Source organism: Cibotium barometz, chromosome 29 (assembly GCF_041138505.1).
Source record: "Cibotium barometz isolate CiBa-2024 chromosome 29, ASM4113850v1, whole genome shotgun sequence".
Classification (NCBI taxonomy): Eukaryota; Viridiplantae; Streptophyta; class Polypodiopsida; order Cyatheales; family Cibotiaceae; genus Cibotium; species Cibotium barometz.
In genome coordinates this window covers 38,911,985-38,916,757 of record NC_141074.1, presented here as the reverse complement: position 1 = coordinate 38,916,757, position 4,773 = coordinate 38,911,985, and the positions used below count along the sequence as shown (strand labels likewise).

At 47.6% G+C, this 4,773-nt stretch overlaps 1 non-coding gene across 1 annotated transcript; it reads right to left on the bottom strand.

Annotated features, from left to right (window-relative positions):
* Positions 1–1,833: 1,833 nt before the first annotated feature.
* LOC147622154 (U4 spliceosomal RNA) lies at positions 1,834–1,963 on the bottom strand. The gene has a single exon (XR_015269745.1). It is a non-coding gene; the product is annotated as a U4 spliceosomal RNA (small nuclear RNA).
* Positions 1,964–4,773: the final 2,810 nt, after the last annotated feature.

The following is a 4,773-nucleotide window of genomic DNA, read 5'->3' as shown; positions in this document are numbered from 1 at the left end:
AAGCCAATGGAGGAGATGTGTAAGAAGGATATGTGCATGCAGCAGACATGGAAGAGGAGCACAATACCTTTCCGAGCGGACTTTCCTGTTGGGGGCCGCATGTTGTCTGGGAAGCTGCACCTTGCTCTGGCATCGGTGAAGGGGTCTACACGACTGAGTCAGCATCCGCAAAGGGTCTCTTGCACCTCCTAGGGGGGGTGTTCTTCTTGGGGGTGGGATCACTCTCTGCGCACACGGCTGTGAAACGGTGAAACCGTGAGTGATGCGAGGCAGCAGAGGGATGAATGGGCAGGAAGCTCGCTTGGTAAGAGGGAATGCAAGAACGGAGCAGAGGGAGAAGAGCAGTAGAGGGAGAAGGGGGGCGCGCGCGACGACAGGCCAAATCAATGCATGCTTAAAGGAGGGTGGCCCGTTTCCTTTTCATGATGGCCCACTATTTAATATATTAAGAGAAGGGGGGCACCAAATCATTGCATGCTTTGAAGAGGGGGGCCCAATTAATATTATGATGGTCCACTACCACTATTTTCCATATTACTAATTTGAGAAACACTAAACTTCCCTCCTTTTAGGGGCTATTGGTGGTACCACCAAAAGGTAAAAAAAGTGGTACCACCTATACATGGTTTCACCCTGCCACCGCCATCCTCCAATTCTACGAATCCCACATCGCCTTTCCCAATGACATCACTGTCAAAGAGGCACAAGAGGCTAAGGCCTTATTCTTCTTCTCCAAATTCTCGGTAATAGCTGCCCCCTGAAGGAGACCCCATCGATGACGATGATGACAACAAGGTTGAGTACCACTCCACTAGTGGAGACAACCATGCCCCCACCCTCGACTCCAGCAACAACATCCTAACCCACACCTCCCATCCCACCCAAGCTCCGGCTAACCCACCCCCCACTAGTGCCCACCAATACTACCTCCAACCACCCACACTCCACGCCAAAATCCTATCAGGCACCAGCTTCTCCACTTCAACCTCTTCACCCGCCATCCTATCCCTCACTCGATACCACACCATCTCGTGTTCCCTCGCCACCCCCTTCCCCAACACCACCGTCACCCTCTTCCTCCCTCCATCTCGGATTGGGCCCATCATTGCTACCTAAACATCGCCCTTCTACATCGGCATGCCCACGTCCTATCTTCGATGCCTCGCTCGGCACCACCCCCTCCACCTCAACAACCCCAACCCGCCAACCTGCCTTGACCCACCCCCCTAGACCACATTAGCAAGATGAGGTAGATCCCGCCCTCAATCCCCTTAATTGGCGCGATCCTTTGGATCACACAGTGAGTCTGACGATGCCACCTCCATCTTGCTCCGTCGCCAGGCTACAACAACCGCATGGACATTCATGTCCTCCGGCTCTACATCCACGCCAAGCAGGATGCACAGAAGAAAGCATGTTGGCCCAAATGCATGCATTCATGGCCAAAGATGATGAGGTATGGCTAGTGGAGAGAGAGAGAGAGCGCGCGAGAGCGAGCAAGCTTGGCAAAGACAAGATGGTGTGTAAGAGTTGTTTCTATTGTGCCCACGTCCGCCTAGTAGCCTTTTTAGGGTTTGTTTGCCCATGATGCAGCGGGGCAAAATCTTAGCAGTCCATCACACAAGGGATCCAAACACGCAACGGTAGAAACCGTGTCTCTGCTAAAAGACCGTCCTCTTATTAAAAGGACATATAAGCGGCAGCAGGCCGTTTTCGCTCTGTCACAGCAGCGAGCGAGAGACCAGCAGCTGGCTGGAGGGAGAGAGAGAGACCCCAGCTGCATGTCCGCCGACTAGCCTTTCCTTTTTAGGGTTTGTTTGCGAGGCACACGCAGAGCGTGCACCTTCCAAAAATTCTCCACGGCCCAGGGGCCGAGGAGGGGGTTTGGAAATAGTTTTCAACCAGCAATTGACGCGTCTCGGGAAACCCTCACTAACTGCGTCATTGCCCCAAGCGCAAAGATGGATTGTATGACAGGCCCCTCAAGCTCTTTATACGTGACCTGTGGGCGGTGCTCCCCTCGTTGGAATTAACCTATGGGATAGGTTAACCTTATAAAACGCCTATATTCTTGGCAGGACGATGGGCACGTGTTTGTGTGGGGAAGCTTTAAGGGGGATTATCTATTGTAAATTTCACGCTTTCAAAATTTGCATATATCCTCATTCATCAGACAGTTAAGCTTGGAATATGTGTATGAATTCTAATTTGGTTATCAGACTCCAAAGATTTGGTTAGTGAGATGATTAAGGTTCCAAGATAGGCATGTTTAAGAGATGCCTTACGCCAACCATGTGTGGGTCCAAAGCTAGACTAGCATGTGAGGCAAGTTATATATTTGCAAGCTTTGTAGGATAATACCACGCATGCTGTGGAGCGTGTGTGCAATGTTGACTACTACAAGGTCCTCTAGGGATGAAGTGGCCTCATACTCTAGTGCTTCACCCGTCTAACTCTTACATGGTTGAAGGTGGTCTAGTGTAGCATAACTATAGCTTGGTTGTGCGTCCACCAAAGATTTTTCCCTGTATGTTATCTATGTATAGATGTAGCTCAATTGGGACATGGTTATGTAGATCTATAACACATATCTTTAAATGTTAAGTCCTTTCACATTTTGTCTTGACATTCTATTATACATGCATAAAATCTCTCTTTAAACTTTGTAACATTGTCTCTTCCTCCTAGTGGGTCGTGCAAGATTGGAGACTCTTTATTAAAACTCCTCTCGAATGGTTTGACCTAAGAACTTTCATTCAATAAGTTTACATCTCAAATTCAACTTGAGCGAGTTTTATCCATTTAACTAGTTTTATTCAACAAAGTGATACAAGCTTACCTGACTTAATTGAAAAAACTCTGTTTAACCTAGTTGAGTAAGCCACCTACATATACTCAACTAGGTTAAACAGAGTTTTTTCAATTAAGTCAGGTAAGCTTGTATCACTTTGTTGAATAAAACTAGTTAAATGGATAAAACGCGCTTAAGTTAAATTTGAGATGTTTAATGGCCTTAACTTATTCAATGAAAGTGCTTAGGCCAAACCATTTGAGAGGAGTTTTAATAAAGAGTCTCCAATCTCGCACCGCCCACTAGGAGGAAGAGACAATGTTACAAAGTTTAAAAAGATTTTATGCATGTATAATAGAATGTCAAGACATTTGTCCTGGGAAACACACGATCATAAGCACCTCATCCCAAGGAAATGAGTATGGATCGTCACTTAGTGAGAACTGTCACACCTCCGCTAGAACCTGAGGTGGGGTGGTACGGCCCAGATAACCCAATCCGAATTGATCCAACGGTCTGGGAAGCCATGCCAACTACCATGTCGATAGATTCATTCGAGGATCATAGGCCAGCACCAAGCCTAGGTCAAGAACTAGTTCAGCAATGTCCAGAGACTGCCTACCAAAGAGCAAGAGTCCACCAAGGACTTTCCAAGCTAGCACACGTCACACACATACAGCCATTACCCGCCTCGTGGAGTGTATCCCGGATACCATATGGATCCTTATGAAGTGCACATCATCCCACCACTAAGGCAGGATCCGCCACAGATGGGATACTATCCTCTAGGCCTAGCCCCTCCATCTATCATACGCCAACCTGCACCAGCCCCTGGGCTTGTGCCAAAAATGTTGAGGATAGCCATGGAAATAGGGAGGGGGTAGCTTTAGGAATTGCACCACTAACACCCGCATACCGAATATCAACCGGTGAGATATCTTCACTCTCACTGTAATAACGGGGACAAGCGAAAGATTGATCGGTCAATTCCTAGAGGGACTTGAATATGTAGCTCGACATAAATCCCTATATACTCTGGGCCATACCTCCTTTGAGAAATGTTGCACAAGTGCCATGGATTTCGAAGACAATTTCAAGGGAACTCATTCTCGATAATTGCATGAGGGCACGTCTAAAGCTTCCTTCAAAACCACAAGCACGAAATCGGAAGGAAAGGGAAAAGAGTCCTATTTAGGAGACAACAGTTGGAGTGGCTAGTAGCTGCATTAATGTAGCAGATGACCCAACAATGGAGAGTAGGAGAAGTTGTGACCAAGTTGGGCAACCTCGTCTTTACCCCAAGAGAGAACTAGTGTGGTGCCCAATTTGTCCAGAGAACCACACTAGTAGGGAATGTCCACATCTGCAACCTAGACACACTCTATACTACACTTACTACCAAAGATGGGGCAAGCACAAAAACCTCAAACTCCTACCACCAAGAGCTACTGAAGCACAAGCGCTCTACCCTACAGGCCTTACCACCTAACTCGAGGCCTTGCCGGCCAAAGCAAAACACAATGCACCTCAATCAGGCCATGAAGTGGCCCGGAGAGGAATCCTCAGGGTGCATGAAGTACTCTTGCCACCCCTAGTCCTCCCACCAAAACCACCCTTACCTCGAGTGACCCCTGTTCATGAGCAGTTGACCCTGACCAAAATCTTTGAAGAAGGTAAGGAGGAGCTATTCACAACACCATCTTTGAATCCCCTAAGCCAAGCAACCCACCCATGCAAGTCCTAAGTCACTACGTGATGGAGGGTGAGCATATGTACCCCTTACCCAGTTCTGAAGGAATGCACTTCTTGAAAGTGAGAATGGGAAAAGGAAAGGAAAATTCTATAGGTTGGATGGTTATGCAATGCTATCACTATGTTGGACCTCATCAAATAGCTGAGTGTCCAGTCAAGAAAGGGATAACTAGTACTTTCTCTAAGTGCTCCCACCTTAACTCCCTTTGTAAGATTCCTCCTCGGGCTGA